This window comes from Acinonyx jubatus, chromosome X (assembly GCF_027475565.1).
Source record: "Acinonyx jubatus isolate Ajub_Pintada_27869175 chromosome X, VMU_Ajub_asm_v1.0, whole genome shotgun sequence".
In the NCBI taxonomy this organism is placed as follows: domain Eukaryota; kingdom Metazoa; phylum Chordata; class Mammalia; order Carnivora; family Felidae; genus Acinonyx; species Acinonyx jubatus.
Window position 1 is genome coordinate 44,699,087 of NC_069389.1, and position 19,444 is coordinate 44,718,530.

Consider the following 19,444-nt stretch of genomic DNA (forward strand, 5'->3'; position numbering starts at 1 on the left):
TGGTGTTGCCAGATGGCGGCTTCGAGCTTCTGTAAGGTGAGGCAGCGTTACTCTCAGCAAGGCTAAGAAACTTTATGAGTCTGTCTATGGTAAAGGCTGAGACCTTTGTGCCTTCACACACTCAGTGTCCCCTCGTTACTGTTCACGGTGGGTCATCAGAACGCTCATCACTAAGTGCAGCGATTCCCTCCCGGACCTCGGACCAGGGTAACCTCTCCCCACAATACTAGAGCACTCTATTTTCATAGCAGAAAAGCAAGGCCAGAAAACGGGATTTTCGCTGTTTGTCCCCTCTTAATGTGTTTTCTCACCTTGTACTCACTTCCATGCTTCTTCTTTGAGTCACCCAACCCAACCCTGCTACTTCCCAACGAATGACTACAACACCTGTGCCTGCATCTCACTTGCTATGTAGGGCTCTACTGGAGGTGGCTGGATCTAACTATTGTACTATGCATTTGCTTTCTGTTTTCTCTTATGAATCCGTAGGCCTCCAGACTTCAAGTAACGTGCTCCAGGTGCCCCACAAACGGAGAATGCTTCAGGTGAGGCTGCCACTCTCACCCACAGCGTGACCAAAGCAGTGCTACCTTGTAAGAACCACACACTGCACCCTGGGGGCCAAAAGAGAGCAAAAGTCTAAGAAATTTTAATAGAGATACTTATCTCAATAGCACAACTGTCTCTTCTTAGGGACAAGCGAGTTGCTGTCTGATTTGGTTTGGTTTTGGCCTGCATCGTCTGTGGCATTTTCATAGCCCTTGCAGACTTAGCTAACCTTCCATCCAAACCTCTCTGCTTCCCTCACTGCTCTGCTCTACTGTCCCACATAGCTCTCCTCCACTTTAAATGCACTGATTGGGTTTTCAGCTGGCAAGGATATCAAAGCAATTCATTATCTTGAAATGTCAAGATACCAAAGAGATCGAGTCTTTAGAAAAACGACTTTAAAATCTATAGGATTTTATCTGTTGTTTTGTTTCCAAACATTATATATACCATAAACTACTGTCCATAATGATCATGATGAGGATACCAACGCTGAAATCTGCCGCAGCAAACGCGTGTACAGACCTTGATATGAACCAGATCCCGACTTAGTGATGTGCCTGTATTGACTCGTCACCTCACAGTCTCTCGTGCACCTGAGACATCATGTTCTATCCAAGCACTGATCCAGTGTAATCAGGATAAGCTGTCTTACACGTTCACCTGTCTTTTGAACCAAAGGACACTGGACACTGAGGTGCACTGCAGTTTATGGCCAAATCCCATGTCTCCGTATGTTTTTCTCTGACCTGGATTTAACCCTGACCTTGCCCTTGCTGAGTAGGTGGCTCTGGGTAAGTTACTTCACCCCTTAACCTCTACGGGTCTCAGTTTCCTCACCTGGATGGAACAAGGGACGATACCCTTAAAAACACTTACCTCACAGTGCTGCAGTGGATACTCCATGAATTTTAAAATCATTGCTGTAGGGAAAGAGCTAAAAACAAATCCAGGCCTGTAGTAAGCCTCCTGAAGTGTGAGCTTGTATTCCTGTCTCTTTCCTTCTGCTTGTATCCATTATCCTTCCCTCCTGTTTGCTACTCCTTCTCTCTGCCTGCCCCCTGCACACTTTCACCTCATCCTCCACTCCCATTCTCTCCTCACTGCACCTTTCCTAAGACTCTCCAAACACACTGTTTACCACCTCCTCATGACTCAGTTCAGAAAATACTAATACACCAGCCTTTTGTTAAATGAATAATGAATATGAGTGGAAGAAAAACAAATGTTACTGATGAAAACTAGACTGTTAACAGCTTCGTATCTTTACCAGACTCACATCTTCCCAACAGACTGAACTCCCAATAGGAGTTCAATACAACTAATGGCTGTAGAAGCCACCACATGATGAGGTCCTTGGCCTTTACATTTCACTCTTTGAAATGTTTACGCAAATTTATACACTCGTGTTCTATCATCATCCAGTGACCACTTCATTTTCCAAACACTGTACAAAATGTGCAAACAGGTCATTCGTTCTAATTTCCTAGAGAAGTTTCCATTCAAGTTTTCCATAGGAGCCCACGATGATGGAACCAAGCATTGCATTTAGGCTTCCCAATGGCCCATAAGGAGAGCTGAATACTCGTTATGCTAATAAAAACACGCCCTCCACCGTGCCCCACAGACTCAATTCCTGAGTCCCCAAGGAGCCGAAGTGATAGTGCTAAGCCCTTCCAGTGAGTCAAAGGTAGTCTTGACACCATCTGTCCAGAACATGCTTCCCGGAAATGTGGGAACAACAACAGTAACAACAACGGCTAGAATCGATCGGCAATTTGCCACATGCCGGGCACTGTCCTGATGACTTTTTTTGTCTTAACACAGTCAGTACTCTAAACTGCCCCCAAGAAGTAGCTACACTTACTACTAACTAGTGTTTCCACGTTGCTAATGGAAACGAGGCACACAGATGTTAAGTAACTTGCTCAGTGGCATCGGGCCGTAAGTGGTGCAGGCCCACGTTGCAGAAAATTCACTGTACTGTGTACTTGTTCAGTCAATATTAGGATCCAAGGGCCACTGCAAAATATTTAGAGTTACACCTAACATATAACACAAACTGATTTTATAGCACGGAACTGCATGGTATACAGAAATATGATTTCAACAGCAATCACTTAGATGGAAGCTTGACAGGGACTGGATTCAGGATACTCTGTGGAAACAATACTCTCCGAGCCTTGTTAGTACAGCAGACAGCACATCAGTCTCCTAGCTGAAGTTCTTGGGTATGTGCATCAGAGAAGGCACCAAACTGTTGTCACTTCTGCACCCTCACAACAATGGAGAGAGAAGCCAGGCAGCAGAAAAACGGGACCACTGACTGCCCTGCTCCAGTAGTTCCCAGACAAGGAGTCCTCCTAAGTCAGAACCCAAGAAGTTTTTAAAAATGCACATGCTATGATCCATACCCAGTGAATCTCATTTAGCGTGGTCACAATGTTAAGAATCTGTGATTTTTAAAAAAATGTTTATTTATCGAGAGAGAGAGCGCGCGCGCGAGAGTGAACATGCACGTGAATCGGGTAGCAGCAGAGACAGAGGAAGAGAGAGAATCCCAAGTAGGCTCTGCACTGTTAGCATGGAGCCCAATGCGGAGCTCATTCTCATGAACTGTGAGATCATGTCCTGAGCCGAAATCAAGAGTCTGGATACTTAACCAACTGAGCCACCCACGCACCCTAGAATCTGTGATTTTTAACTCTGCCTAGGAAACTCTCAAGAACTTTATTAAATCCCTGTGGTAGCAAGCCTGACTTCAATGTACTGACTCTTTCCAGACAAACACACACATGAGAGACCAATCTGAAAGCACACAGAAAGCAGAACATAATGAGCACAGCCTGAGACTCAAACCAAGGGCAGGGCAGATTTTCTGAGAGGACATCACGACCCCACTGGACGTTCTCCATGAAAGCTTCGGTCTATCTCAAATCCATTCTCTTCGTGGCCAGTGGGTAGGGTTGGTGACAGAAGATGACATTAAGTTCTCATGATGGCACGGGATTTTTTTGAGGACCACGTAAACCATATGATGTGAGGTTATGCAATCTATTCTCCCCATGTCCTCGCAGCCTTTGGTTCATTCTTACACCCCACACTCCACTCCACGTCAGCCTGGCGCAACCAGAACTTGGGCGCATGTCTTCCCTTCACCTATCAAAAACCTGCCTTTGATCTTAGGAGATCATCTCCCTCTTGTCCTTTCAGCTGTCCTGTGACATCATCTGCTGTCCCGAACAGGACAGAAGCTTAAAGCCCTTGCCCAGCCCCTTACTCTGGTGTCCATACCTAGAAAGGCTTGTTGTCAATGAGGAGGAGAACCCCAGTCCCTGGAGCTAAGAGCCAAGACGAGCACAAAACCATCCGGGCGTGGACATTCCACGGCAGTGGTGACCTCTGAAATGAAGCTTTACCTCACATCTCAGCTGTCCCTGAAACACGTTCTTATCACAGAAAGCAGGCAGAGGATGAGGGTGCCCGGAATCCTTCCCAGGGAGTACTTCCTGGGAGTACCATGCTGCCATGGTATTTCCTCTCACCAAATCCAGGCAAGGACCAGCATATTATGTGGGTTATAACCACAATGGCACATTTTGAAAATTTCAGAGGGAGACTGTGATTGTTGAAATGATTAAAGGGAAGTATCAGTATTTAAAAAGGGAAAGTTTCAGGGAGGCAAATCTTTCTGACAGAGACTTACATAAGGTGGATTTTCCATAAACGTTAACTTCCCTGTAAATTGAGGGATACTTGCATGTTGTTTTACCTGGGAAGGTACCAATAATCCTTGACTGTTTTGGAAAATACATCAATGAAAGCAATTCTGTTCATGGCTTTGCGTCTCATACAACATGCCAGTATCACTTGATATCTGTGGCTGTGCGTGCAGGAAATAGAATGAGGGGAACCCAAGTGTACTGACCGGATGGGTCTTCTCCAGGTTATGCTGTGAAAGGACCAGAGGAATTAAGTGGGAGATGTTCACAATGTGATCTGCCAGCGGTCACTGAACATTGCCACTTTGTTTCCATATCTGTCTCCCTCGTGTCTGCCTCGTGGAAGGTTGGAAACACACCTCTTGGTGTCTTCAGGCCAGAGGACCCGACACTCGGCAGAAGGCCAGTCCACACTTGTGGAATTGAAGTCAAATGGGAATGAATGGACCTAGTGTCATGATGATGAACCACACAGATGCCGGTCTGCAGAGGGCAGGAGGGACGTGCCACAGGTCTCAGTCTTAGGACCAACGCGGTAGGGTAAGACCAGCCTGCAGGACTGATCTCCATCACATCCCTCAGGGGTCCTAGATTTAACCAGTTAAAACAATTTGCACTAACCACAAAGGTCTAATGTAGAAAAACAGGTAACTTACTGCTTAGTTTTTTGTACGAACCTTCTTTTTAGCCGGCCTGACGCACAAATTCAGGCACAGCACACACCGGTCGAGAAGCAGAGCCTGACCTGAAAGTCTTCCGGGCTGAGGCAGTGTCGGGCTGGTCAGGGCACACACACAGGAAGGGTAATCCTAGCGGGCACACGTGATTCTCCTGAAACAGAGTTTACAATCGTTAGGGAGCCCAGAGCTGGACATACACCGAATCCGGCAACACGGCTCACCGGGGCCTCAACGTGGCCTCCCGCCACAGGCCTTCCCCTCTAGGACTCCCTGTCCACTTGGAATATTCATTTGAGCCCTTGGTTTTAGAGGGATGCATGGAGGCAGTTATTTCCCAAAGTTGTGTCTATCCATGACACCAGTTCATCCTCTCTCTGAGGGTGGAGGTCACGTGGAGGTGCCATGCGTGCAACGCCCAGGAGCTGGGGCCACCCCTGCTGTCCCACAGTCAGAGCTCTGGCAGGTATGGCTCGAGGCTCAGGAGTCAATTTGCATTCGCAGTGCTCACAAAGGCTTGCAAAGGCTGCACTGAGAGTGTTTCCTTAACAAAAAATAGAAAATTTCCAAGAATAGTCTGGACAGACACAGGCCATTAATGTCCTCGCCTCTTCCCTCTGCTTCTCCCCAGGTGCCAGGTTTGTTTTCTCCACTGTTACAAAATCAGTGTGTACAATTCTGAAACTGAACCTTTCCGTGTCTTTATTTATCCCCTGCTCTCCTCCAAACCTTTTGTAAGGAGGGCCTGTTAGCAAAAGGGACCAAAATATTTTCATAGAAAACTCTATTACATAATGAGAAAGACTCATGATCATTAGGAATTGTTCAGGATGAAATTCTGAATTTTCAAAATTTTCAAAACGGGTTTACATCACCTCCTGTCCCTTTTGTCTCTCTCCTTTATCCAGCAGCCAGGCTAGAACAGGTCATACCCTTGCTGGGGGCAGCTGCTTTGAACAGTGGCCCTGCCTAACATCTTACATCAGCTTTCTCAGACATCCAGGCACCAACAGCCACAACGTACAAAGCCACTTTTAAATCCTCCCTTTTCGCTCTCACTGCAAGTTTACTGAAACTCCTAGCAGTAAGTGGACACTTACCGGGTGACCATACAGGGGACATCCTGGTTGGAATGCTGGGAGGCACAGCCACAGCAGCAGTAAGCCAGCTGAAGAAAAGGCTGGAATGCCTTCCCCTCCGTCTTTGCCTCTAGTTTATGTAAAGCTTTTTCTAGCCCAGGCAACCAATTAAATTTGCCTTCTCCCACGTGCAGGAGACAGCAAGTTAAACTTTCAACATTTTTGTTCACCTTTGGGAAGGTCTGGATCCTTTTCCCTGGCCTCCAGAGAATAAAGACCCAAGTCATAAGTTGGCTACACTTGTTCACCTCATATCATCCAGCATGGCTAAAGCAGCCACGGCATGCAGTGAGCCAACGCTCTTGGACTTGGACCTTTTATTTTTGCATTCCGTGTGTAACATTTACCTTTCAGAACAGCTCAGCTGCTCTTTCATATCGTGGGCACATCCATAGTCACTGAGGCACAAGCAGCTTATCATCTCTACCGTGCCATCCTTTCTTTACGCAAAGTCTTCCACCATATTTTAGTGAGTCAGGGTTTTCCTGCTAGTGAGTCCCATGGCTGCCACCCTTGCTTCTGCTGCATCCCCAGGAGGACGTGAAGGTCATCCTCAGGGCTAAGATTTATTACAGCAAAAGGATAGAAAGCAAAATTGCCCAGGGGAAATGGTGCCCTGGGTAACATCTGGAGGAAACCAGTGCAAGCTTCCAAGAGTCCTTTCCCAGGAGAGTCACACAATTTGTGCCTTCAGCAACAAATCATGATAACTCATGTGAAATGCTGTCTACCAAGGGTACCTCGTGAGTAACACAGCGTCAGAGGTTTGGGATGGAGGCTGGTCACGTAGGCACTGTCTGCCCAGCACAGACCAAGATTTCAGATTCCCAGAAGGAAAGGTATTTTCATAGATGTCTATGTGTTGAGATGTTTCATAGATGTTTAACATGAAACATATTGTTTGGACAGTTTAGGAAGAATAAAGCACCCTGCTCAGGTAGGGAATGGTGGGAAACCTTCTGAAATTCAAGTTCCCGGATGCAAGATAAGGGCCAACATGCTGATGTTTGTAAGCACAGTAGTTTCAGGCCTACTATGTTAACTCTTCTCTGCACAACACCCAATAACAAAGCTTCGAAATATATAACCGAGTCAGACAGAACTGAAGGATAAATGAACAAATCTACAAGTAACAGTTATAGAAGTCAACACTCTCTCAGTCATATGCAGAAGGAATAGAAGGAAAATTAGCAATATGCGGATGAACTGAACACTGTGAACTACCTGGATGTAACTGACAAGTATAGAACCCTTCACATATGGAAGTTTCACCAAGGTGGACTGCATCCTGGGTCACGAAACACATATTAGAAGTTATAAAATAGTTGAAATCATACAGAGAATGTTGCCTGAGCAAAAGAAAAAAAAAACCCAATATGTAAGAAAATGTGAAGAGGAAAATCTCCAAACACAAGGAAATTACACGATACATGTCTAAATAATCCCATGGTGCAAATGGCAAGGCTCAAGGGAAATTAGAAAATATTTTGGATACTAACCCTTTATCAGATGAACTGAATGCAAATGAAAATACAACATATCCAAATTTGCAGGATGCAGCTACAGCAGTACTTAGTGTTAAATGTACCGCATCAAATGTTTGTATTAGAAAGAAGAAAGGACCCACGTTAATAATGAAAGCTTCCACCTTAAGAAACTAGAAACAGGACATAAAAATAAAGCAAGCAAATAAGAAAAACAGGATTTAGAGCAAATATCAGGAAAAGAATAGAGACAGTCAATGAAACCAAAAGCTGGTTCTTCGAAAAGGTCAATAAAATTCATAAATTTCTATCCAGACTGACACAAAAAGAAAGATAAGTAAAATAAAGACACACCTTACCAATATCCAGAATGAAATAGGTTACAGAATCCAGAGAATTTGAATGGATTCTAACAGATAATCTATGCACTTACATTTGGTAATTGAGATGGAACAGAACAATTGCTTGAAAGACACAAACTATTAAAGCTCAACCCAAACAAAACAAAACCAAACAAAACCAAAAAAACAAAAAACCACCACCCAGGTAATCTGAAAAACATACATATATTTCTAAAATATCATTGTTAAAAACTTTCAGGAAAGAAATCTCCAGGCCCAGACGGTTTCTCTGGAAAACTGTACCACACACTTAAGAACAAGTAACAGTGTGCTATCAACAACAGCCAAATTATGGGAAAAGCCCATATGTCCATTGACTGATGAATGGATAAAGAAGAAGTGGTACATATATATACAATGGAATACTACTCGGGGATTAAAAAGAATGAAATCTTGCCATTTGCCACAATGTGGATGGAAGTAGATCGTATTATGCTAAGCAAAATAAGTCAGTCAGAGAAAGACAAATACCATACGATTTCACCCCTATGTCAAATTTAAAAAACATAACAGATGAACACAGAGGAAGGGAAGCAAAAATAAGATAAAAACAGAGAGGGAGGCAAACCATAAGAGATTCTTAAATACAGAGAACAAACAGAAGGTTGCTGGAGAGGTGTTTTGTGTGTGTGTGTGGGGGGGGGAGTGAGCTTAAATGCATCATGGGCATTAAGGAGGACACTTGCTGGGATGAGCACTGGGTGTTATATGTAAGTGATGAATCACTAAATTCTACTCCTGAAACCATTACTACACTATACACTAACTTGAATTTAAATTTTAAAAAATTCTACAAAAGTAGTAGAAATATAATAAGAAATAACAGCAATTCTACAACCTCTTCAAAGAAATAGAAGAGAGGGACCACTTCTTGAATCATTTCATCAGACTGGCATTACCCTGATATCAAAATCAGACAAAGACACTACTAGCAAATCATTCAATAATATATAAAAAGAATAATACAACATGAGCAAGTTGGATTTACCCTGGAAATACAAAGCTGGTGCAGAATTCAAAAATCAGTTAAGAAATCATATTAGTGTATCAAAAAAAAAAAAAAGACCCACATGATCATATCAATTGATGCAGAGAAAGCATCTGACCAAATTCAACAGCCATTCATGATAAAAAAAACATTCAGCAAACTATAACCAGAAGGGAACTTTCCTAACCTGGATATAGTGTGGCCACGCACTGAAGAAGTTCTCAGACACCAGACCGAGCGGGTGTGCAGGGCTGCCTCTGTGAGAGAGCAGCAGACTGCATATAGCCCTTATTTCATATTTCATTAGATAGAGGATCAAAGAATATCAAAGCACGGATAGAGAGCACAATGGACCTTTAGACATTAACCAGACATACATTTGGTGGCTACGTGAAGGCATGCAGGAGTACGTGAAGTTTTAAGGAGTGTCAGGGAATTACAGCAGGTTTTGTATCTTAACTGTCCTCTGGGAGATCATGGGGCTCTGTAGCTCATAATGCTACCACGTTCGACAGCCTTGAGACCAGAACATTGCTGACGTTTCAGCTATTGCTCTGTTCACCCTCCAGGACTTACAATACTTTCTCTAGAAACAACTCCACAATACAGAGCATCTTACAAAAATACCTACACCCTCCATCCTGCTTAATGAGGAAAGACTACATGCTTTCTCCCTAAGACCAGGAATGAGGCTACGATATCCACTCTCCCCTCTGTTAGTCAGTATCTTGCTAGAAGTCCTAGTCACTCCAGTAAGGAAAGAAAAAAGAAAGGTCAGGAAGGAGGAAATAAAACTTCCAATTCACAATGACATGATTATGTATGTAGAAAATCCCATGAAATTACAGAAAAAAACCTCCTAGAACCAATACGTGAATTCAATGTTGTCACAGCATAGAAGCTGAACACAAAAAAATCAAGCAACTTTCTGCATGCTAGCAATGAACAATTACATAACAAGACAAAATACAGAAACCACCCGCAGGTACCATTTACAATCGCTTCCCCCGTTCCAGTCTATCGAAACATACACAGGATGTATATGCTCAAAACCACAAAAAGCTGAGGAAAGAAATATAAGACCTAAATGAATGGAGACACATACTGTGTTCTTGGGTTGATCAAATCAAAATAATGTAGGCGTCAATAGGCCTCAAAGGAATGCAACATTTTAATACAATTCCAATAAAAAATCCCAGTAGGACTTTTTGGACATATAGACTGATTATGAAGTTTATGTGGAAAGGTAAAGGAACTAGAATAGTCAAATAATTTTGAAAATGAAAAACAAAATTGGAGGAGTAACACCGATTTTATGATTTACTGTGCAGCAACAGCCAAGATATGGAAACAATGTAAGTGTCCATGGAGGGATGAATGGATCAAGAAAATGTGCTATAAATACACAATGGAATATTAATTGGCCATAAAAAGAAAATCCTGACTTTTGCAACTAAATGGATGGACCCTGAATGCTTTACACTGAAAGAAGACAGAGAAAGACAAATACTGTATGTTCTCACATATGTGGAAATTTAAAAAGCCAAACTCATAGAAATAGAGATTAGAATGGTGTTTGCCAGGGGTTGGGGAAAACGGTGGTCTTGGGTACAAATTTCCAGCCATAAGAAGAGTAAGTTATGGGGATCTCACACACACACACACACACACACACACACACACACACACACACACAATTTATATCATCACCATGTATACCTTAAGCTTACTTATGTTATATATCAATAGTATCTCATTAAAGCTGAAAAAATAAAATCATCCCCAGAATGTCCAGTGGGAGCCCCTTCAGGCTATTTTCTGTGTCCTTCTGACATCACCAAATCAGTCTTTGAACTGTCCCTTATTGTTGGTACCACAAGTTTCCTTGAACTGTCCCTTATGATTGGTACCACAAGTTGAGCCAGGCTCATTTGTCCTTTCGCTCTCCCAGCCTGGGAACCCATCACTGAATGCAGAATAATATTTAGAAGCCAGGACGTCGGGGCTAGGTGTACTTATTACTATTGGGATGTTGCTGTTTCCAGAAAGTTTGGAATACATGTATGTACACATTCAAACACACACGCATACATATGTACATCTGTATCTATCAACATATGCACATACGCACACATACATATCATAAAGCATGAGTTCACATGGAGACCTCCAATCCCAATAGAACACCTCAGAATTTGTTTTCTTCCTTTCTGTATTTGAAATTTCCTCTTCCAAAAGTGAGAGTCGGGTCTTCCACATTTAGTGAGTTGACGAATCCTAAAGTATATAAGGCATCCCAGTTGCACACAGAGGCCCACCCTCACATGCTCTGCTGAACCAATCCCTGACCTTGACCTCCACACTCCACTGAAGTTTGAACCCTTGAGCCAGTTAGTCTTCTCCCCATCCAACCCCCAGGGACATCCTCCTTACTACCTTGGGCTCTGTCCCCAATGCAGCCTGCCCCTATGTATGGATGCCCTTCTCACTGTGCCTGGGCTCTGACTCCAAGTGTGGGATGCCCCTACATGCACACACTTGCCTTGCTCTGTAGCACCTAATGGCTTTAGGGCTGAACTGCTCAGGCACAACAGGAGGGAAGGGAAGGGAAAGAAAAGGGAGGGGGAGAGGTGAATATATCTCAATACAATCAATTAATTAAAGGGAATTGGGGCAAATCCAGGCAACATCATGAAGCCAGTGTGTTGGTTTTTTTTTTTTTTTTTTTTTTTTCTCATTGCTCTCCAGCTTCCCCTTCCTGCCTCTCTTCTCTGCCCCATTTCTTTCTCAGTCCGGACCTCCATCAAGTGTAGAAATGTAATGAGGGGCATGATTCCCATATTATCGCTTATATCTGCTGGCTGGCTGACATCCAAACTGGATGGTGTGGGCCCTGCAGCTCTGACACTCAAGCCTCTCATGTCTCAAGTCTTTCATGATGGAGCACAAGGTTTCACTCCTCTTAGCAATTTCAGGTGTAAACAGGAGAGAAGATTCTGGGCACTTCTTGGAGCCTCGGGTCCTCTATAAAATGGGGATGAAGACCACCTCCCTCACAGGTTGTGGGAAAAATAGAGACAGCAACACCAGACACCTTTCACTGCGCTCTATGTGTCAAACCAGTTTTGAGGGCTTTTGCCAGCATTACAGGACTCCTTGATATCCAGGAACACACTCAGTGGATCTCCCCTCAGTACTGTTGCACCTGCTGTACCTTCTGCCTGTAATGTTCTAACAATTGCAGGTAGTTCCACGGCCTGCTCCTTCACTTCCTCAGGAATCTGCTCAGTCATTACCTTCTGAGGGAGTCATTCCCTCATCACCCTGCATAAATACCAACATGATCCCCACATACTCCTTCCTCCAACCCGCCTTCTCTTTCTATGTAGCACTTGACATCCTCTGACAGTCAATACATTTACTGGCTAACTCTAGGGAATAAGACACTTTGTCAGTTTTATCCTGTGTTGTACTTCCAACTTCCAAGGAAAGTACTCAGGCACACAGCCGGTGATCAGAAAATTCTTGTGGAAGGATGGCTGGGAGTCAGGACCTTTACACACACTTCTAAGTTGCACAGGTACCCTCCAAGACACGCACTGGCCCCATTTTATTGATGCTGACACATATTTAATCCTCAGGAAACAAATGACTTTCCCGATGACACACAACCAGGATTTGGGGGTCCGGGCTTTGGAATCATATCTGCCAGCTTCCAAACCCCTCAGTTCCTGGAAAGAGACCTCACAACCACAAAGATAAAAGATTTTACTTCTCAGACACAGACCCCAAACAGCTCAGATACCCAGGGACACCAAAAACAGATCCCTGAACACACCCTAAAAAAGATTCCAAAAATCTCTGCACAAAGAGCTTGCAACTTGAGTCACAGAATACAAAAAAAACAACAGAGACCATACACACTGAAACAACTCCTGCTCCCCCCCCCCCCGCAACAGATCAACGTGTTCACTCCAGGAAACAAATTAAATCTGCTCAGAGACCTCACATCCTAGAGAAGACTCCCAAACCCTGCAGACACCTCCCAAGCTATTACAAAGACCTCAAAATAAAAAGGGAAAGACAGAAGCTCAAATAACTCAGAAACATCACATAACCTTTATCTTTAAAGTCCCCAGACATTTCAGAGAACCCACACCTTGGACTCCCAAACAGCACAGATCCTTTACCCCTTAAGATAATACCCCCCACCCCACGCAGCTCAGAGATATCACAACTTGAAACAGAATCACAAACAGCTCAGAGACCTCACACCTGGGGTGCAGACGCCCACACAGATCTCAACCCCACGGACATAAATGCGCAAAAAGCTCAGAAAATGCACCCCCAGATATACAGACACGCACGGCCTAAAGTCCTTATCCCGTGCCGTACAAAATCCACTCAGATAAAATATCCCATTCACTCACAATCTCCTAAAAGGCTCAGAAAGATCAAATATACTCAAACTGTGCCTGTGATGTCCTCTCTAGCCACACACATCCCCAAACTGCTTGACACACTCTACTTCCCAGGCAGGGACGCCAAACAAGCGCACAGACCTCGCCCTGGACTTAATTGATGGCGCCGTGCCAAATGCGCCCGACTAGGCTTGTGACCGAGTTAGGGCTGAACAAGACTGAAAGAGCTCACGTGAAGACAGTTGCACAGTCACGGCGCGCGTCCAGTGCCAGACTCTGGCTACAAGCGAGCTGTTGCGCCGAACCTCGCCACCGACTGGGGCAGCATCTTCAGCCCCTCGGGGCAGTCAGTCGGTGAGTAGTTCAACTCGGAGAAAAACTGTGGCCTCTGAAAAGCCACACACACAAACAAACACACCCACACCCACACCCACACACACCCCTTGCCCAGAGCTCCTGCCCTCGTTGTGCCTGACCCCGCTAGATAGCCAATGGGAACGCGGTAGACGAAGACAGGGGCGGGGAGTAGGGAGTTTTTCCGGAGCCATTTTGCGCCCCGGGAAGGGCTTACTCTGTCACACTCTCTCCCGGACCAATCATCACCCAGAAAGCCTCTGACCTCGCCCCCTATATATCGGAGAGCCAATCTCTCACCTCGTTGCTGCCCAGCTGGACGTAACCATGTAGAAACGGAGGGGTGGAGTCGGCGAAGTGCAACTGAATAAAGCGGCCTGAGACCCGGTGTTCACATAGGCTCACATGGGCCGGAAGAATGGAGTGGAGCGAGTGGGGAAGGACCTGGCGGCGCCATTAGCGCCTCCGCTGCGACCTGTGGCTGATGCCACACGCTGTATAAGCAGACCCTTAGTACTGTCACATACACAATGGATTATTCCAAAATCGGAGTCCCCTCTCTAGTGGTACCTCCCGGAGTGGACGGTCCTGCCTCTGTGGCCCTGAGAGGTGTGTCCCGTGACGCTTACCGTTCCAGCTCGCGCGCCCCTTAGTGGCGCGTACCTGGAATGGCTGGTCGATGCAGATGCCCACGGACCATTCCAGGCTGGTCCCAAAGGGAGGGAGGGCAAAGCCAGGGTGTAAACCCCAGCTTGCTGCAGTGGTGGACTCGGGAGAAAGTCTTCCTGAGCTGAAATTTACCTCTCTCCGGTGGCCGCCAGTGTAATAGGGAGCGTTAAAAGTGATTTTTTTTTTTTTTAATGTGGTAGGCGTTGTGCTGGCTTATGCCTCCGTGGGCAATGCAAACTAGGTCTAGTGGGGGAACAGGGGCAGGAGGGGTAGAGCACGGGGATGGTGTTAGAGGTCTGCTGTGTGTCAGGCCTTTGTGATTGACTGTCAGTAATAAGTCATTTGTTTCTGTTAGGGAAAGGGCCATCTTCCAGGGGCCCCAAGGACACTGAGAAAGTGATATAAAGACTGTGGACTTTGTCAGCATCCTGTCACCCGTGAACATGTTCCCTAGGAGAATCCTTTGGCCTGTGTAGCTATGCGTCTCACCACAGCCTTGTACTTACTTATTCATTCTCTCATTCATTCATTAATTCCCTCCAAATTATGTGTCAGGCACTATTATGGGTGTTAGGAATACGACCGCGTGGAAACAACAACAACAAAAAAACCCCTTGCTCTCATGGAGCTTACATTCTATTGGGATCATACAGCACAAAAATGTAAGTAATTTGGCAATTGCGATTAAAATTAAATCGGAATAATGAAATAGAGGGGGACAATTTTTAGAATCAGGTCAAGGAAGGTCTTTCAAAGAATGTGATCCTTGAGCAGACACCTGGAGATGAATATCTGCTAGAAAACAATCCCAGACAGAGGTAGGAGCCAGTAGAAAAACGCAGGAGTGGAACTCAGTGCAGGGTGTATGAGGTACAGTGAGGAGGCCACTGTCGCTGGCTAAGTATGGTTGAGGGAGAGAGGTAGGAGACAAGGTGAGAGAGGTAATGGGGGCCAGATAGTGAAGCACCTTCAGGGCCATGGTGAGGAGTTTGACTATCGTGTTTGAGCCATGGAGGCTTTTTGTTGGTTGGTTGGTTGGTTGGTCGGTCGGTCGGTCGGTCGGTTGGTTTTTTAGCAGAGAAGCCCCTATTTCAGAAGCCCCCTTTCAGAGGCCAGAGGCCCAGGCCACGCAATACATGGGGATCAGCTCCTTGCTTGCCCTAAGGGAGAACTTTTTTTCTACCCATCTGCAGCTGAACATGCCTTCTTGGACAGTTCCATAGACTCGTGAGCAACCCCCTAACAGTTCCCCATGAGTATCCATGTCAAAGGATGATAGCCTCAGGAGAGGCCAAGCAAGGGTCCTCTTGGGTGAGTGAGGTCCCACCCACGTGGGTGGGCAACAGAGACAAAGTTTCAGGCACAGAGAAGACAGAAAGGAAGATAGCATTAGAGAGACTGAGACAGAGAGACCATCTGGCAGCACCACTGTCCCCACTGAATTAGTACCCACCTGTGGGCTCCCAGCTCTGCTACTGGATGATGTGCCTGTCTCTCCAGAGGAAAAGACGCCCCTCCCCAGGGGTATCTAGGAAATACCTCAGCAGCCTGTGGTCTTGGTCTCAGTCCCACTGCTTTGACATACATCAGGACCCTCTGCCTATAAGGACAAGGACACATTTCAGGTATGGGGAGGCTTATGCTGTACACAGGGTTGCCCACACCCCCTCATGACCTTGACTGCCCTCCTTCCGATCTCAGTGCCCAAAAATGCTGCAAGGAGGGAAGTGGAGGCAGGAATCTCTAGGTTTGCTTGAGGCTTTGTGAAAATTGGTGCATTTGAGGTGCTTCCCTCACCTGTCTACCCTTCTACCACCACCTCTACGTTTGTGCATCAGGTATTGTGCCCGGGAACGGGGCATGTGAGTGAGCGCCAGAGAGGGACAGACATCCTGAAAGTGAGTCAGTTACAGGGTCCTTGTGGCCATGCACTAACCTCAGCTTTCCCCCTTCCTGGTCACCTCCTACCTGGCCTTGCTGTGCTGACGTCTCCCTGCCTCCTTCAAAAAGCTTAAGTTACATCCAGTTCCTCCCTCCTCAGGAGCTTAGATTGGCCTCCCTTGCTGGGCCTCAGGCTCCTCACCTGCAAGTAGCGACCTTCTCCTTGAGGATTGGGCAGATCAGCTGAGTTAGTACATGTCCATAGGTTTGTCACAGTGGTTGGCCCCTAGCAAGGATGGGAGTAATGCTAAACAGATATTCCTTTGATCTGTATTGTTACCATGGGCTCCTAGGGGCTGTGTATGGCTGAGGAAAGGCCCTCCCTGAGGATGGGGGCCCTAAGCCCTCATCCCTAGCAGGGCAGGCATGGGGGAAAGCACAGCAAATGTGAAATCTCAGGCCTAGTGCTAAGCCCTGTGAGAGTAAGGTGCATCCTGCCTTCCTCTCAAAATCATTGTCAGATGCAGATACATGAACATTTCAGAGACCCACCCCTCTGGACAAAGACTCCCCCAAATAGTTCAGAGACCTCATACCCTGGGATAGAGGCTCACAAATCATTCAGAGGCCTCTCATCCTAGACCCCAACCACAAACAGCTCAAAGATGTCACATGTGACAACTAGACTCCAGCCAGCTGAGAGGATTCCTAGTTGAGGTAATAGCTCCCTTTCAGCTCAGAGGCCTCACACACCCACTCACAGAGACTACAGGCTGCACCCTGTGACACAGAGCCACAAATCTTCAGCTCAGGGCTGCTGTGTGGGCCGTGACAGTGAGTCTCTGTTCAGTCCACCCTATGGGGGAGAGGCCTGGGCTCTTGCAGCCCTCGCTGTCTGCAGTCACCACCACGTCATCAGGAAGGCAGGTTCACCCCAGGGATGCGGAGGTCTCTTAGACTGAAGGATTCTGAGAGACATCTCACGTCTGGATCCTGGGAATGACCATCGTCTGACCCACCCTGGTCACCTCTGATCATAGCGACTTCTGCATCCTGCCCCACGGGGTGTTAAGGTGAATCCCAGATCCACAAATGGAGGTCGTGGATCCCGTCATCTCTGCCATCTCTCCGCGCCCACTGTGGGATACTGTATCCCGGAGAGAGGGATACTGTATCACTGCCTCTGGCAACCCCCTTAAATCCCTCTGATCATCCCTGTCCTTTCCCTAAACCCCCTCTCCTGGTGGCAGCTGCTTCACCCCTTCCCTCTGCTGAAATCTCTCTGCTCCCTTTGCCAGCCACCAGGTGTCCCCTTCTCCCCCAGGAGCCTCTTTAGCCCCCTCCTCCAGCCCTAGTCTTGGGCCTCAGTTACACCCTGTCCCTGCTGTTTTTGTCCTGTCAACCAGCACCCCAGTTCTACCTCAGAGGACCCACCCAGAGCCTTTCCTGCTCCCTGCAAACGCACAACATTGTGCAGGACAGAGGTCTTCCTGCCACCATGTAAGGGTCTGTAATAATGTCCCTGTTAGGGAGGAACAGAAAATTCTCCAGGATTCAGGTGAAACTCCAGCCCTGGACTGGGGATCCAGGGCAGTCCCCCAGGGCTGGAGGTAAAGGGAAGGTTTTCTGAGAAGAGGAGCTGGGATGAGTGTCCCATCAGGAGGTGGGATGACACTGTGCACGTCTGGGTCTGTGAGCACAGAGAAGGGACCCTCGGGGGGACTGGGGGAGCATGATCGCAGGAGTGCTCCAGTGGCTGTCCTCATGGGATTTGGCCTCTGGCCAGCTGTGTCCCAAGGCTGCTGGACAGCCCAAGCAGAGGCCAAAGCCCATAAGGACAGCCACTGGAGCACTTCTTAGGAGTTTTTGATTCCCACCATCTGGAGGGCATCATCACTTGCCTTCTTTCTGGCCCCTTTGCCCTCTTCGTGTGTGTTCCCAGTATTCACTGCCCACAGCAGCCCTCTCTGATTCCTTCTCTGAGTTTTCAGCCCCAGCCGAGGCCCCTCTGGAATGGACCACTCCATGCCATACCCCATCCCCAGCAGTGGTCGGGAATTTGGGTTCTGGTGTTTTCCTGAGTGCCAATCTCAGCTTGTTCTCTTCATATCAGCTGTGTGACTGGGGATTTTCCCTTACTGTCTCTGTGCCTCAGTCTTCTCCACCGTGAAATAGTGTCAATCCTCATAGGTTGTAGTGAAAAGCAAATGAGATGACCCTAGCAGGAGTTTTCATAGCGCCTGATGCAGAATAAATTTGTGATAAACATTAACCAGGATCATTATTGTTTTTGTCAGTATTGTTTCCACAGATGCCCTGTTTTAACCATCAGTTAACTCCGTTAATAGCCATAACATCTTTGGGAGGTGGTTATTATTATTAATCACTGTTTTACAGATGAGTAACTTATACTATGTATCAGCTAACTATCTTACTGAAGCTCACCAGAGCCAGGAGGGGAGATACCAGCACCCACTCCCAGGTATGTCTGGCCCCAGAGCTCCTGCCCATAACCCCTGGCTGTGCCTTATTCCACAGCAGTGTCAGTGACAGCAGTAGCTGCTGGCATTATAAAAGTAGCCAAAGCTGAGCAAAGACCCTGAAACAAATATGGTCCCCACAACATGAAGTGGAAAGACTAGATATCCAGAGTACTCTCAATCTCAGTGAGTCACTCCTCCCTATACATGTCCCGTGGGCTTGTTTTCCAGGGACTTCTTAGCCACTTGCAGGATATGTCCAGGGATGATGCAAGCAACATGCACCTCTCCCTGCACTGCTGAGTGGGACATGCTGAGGCCCCGTGTTCTATGGACTCTCTGCCTCTGGACCCAGCTGAACATTCACAGCCTCCTTCCTGGCACTCTCCCCTTTGAGTGGGTGCAGTAGCCCACATTCACCCCGATTCTGTTAGTAGACCAGTTGATACCAGTTAAGTACCAACGGGTTAGATCCCCTTGCTAGTCCACAGCAAAGCCTGCACCTTGTGACTCTAGGTGTATTGACCTAAAACAGTATTCCTTTCTGCGTCTAGTAGCAGATGTTCTTTAATGGTGCCCACATGCCTCATGCTTTACACACAATTCTGTAACATCCTCATTATCATAAATAGTGGTAATTGTTAGGATAGCAACAACTGTTACACCCTTACACTGACAG

At 46.5% G+C, this 19,444-nt stretch overlaps 1 protein-coding gene across 23 annotated transcripts in view; it reads right to left on the reverse strand.

Annotated features, from left to right (window-relative positions):
* FAM156A (family with sequence similarity 156 member A) overlaps nucleotides 1–13,933 on the reverse strand; it is a 46,839-nt gene extending 32,906 nt beyond the window's left edge. For 5 of the 23 annotated variants that reach the window (XM_015087593.3, XM_015087586.3, XM_015087587.3 and 2 more), the window contains exons 1-2: nucleotides 13,614–13,840; nucleotides 4,949–5,102 (exon numbers count right to left, since the gene is read on the reverse strand). The gene's annotated coding sequence lies outside the window, so the exon portion shown is untranslated. Of the gene's footprint in view, nucleotides 1–4,948; nucleotides 5,103–5,823; nucleotides 6,021–6,048; nucleotides 6,602–13,613 lie in introns of those variants that run through there. The other 18 variants (XR_008290116.1, XR_008290112.1, XR_008290113.1 and 15 more) reach the window with 15 other exon arrangements.
* Between the last annotated feature and the right edge of the window lie 5,511 nt (nucleotides 13,934–19,444).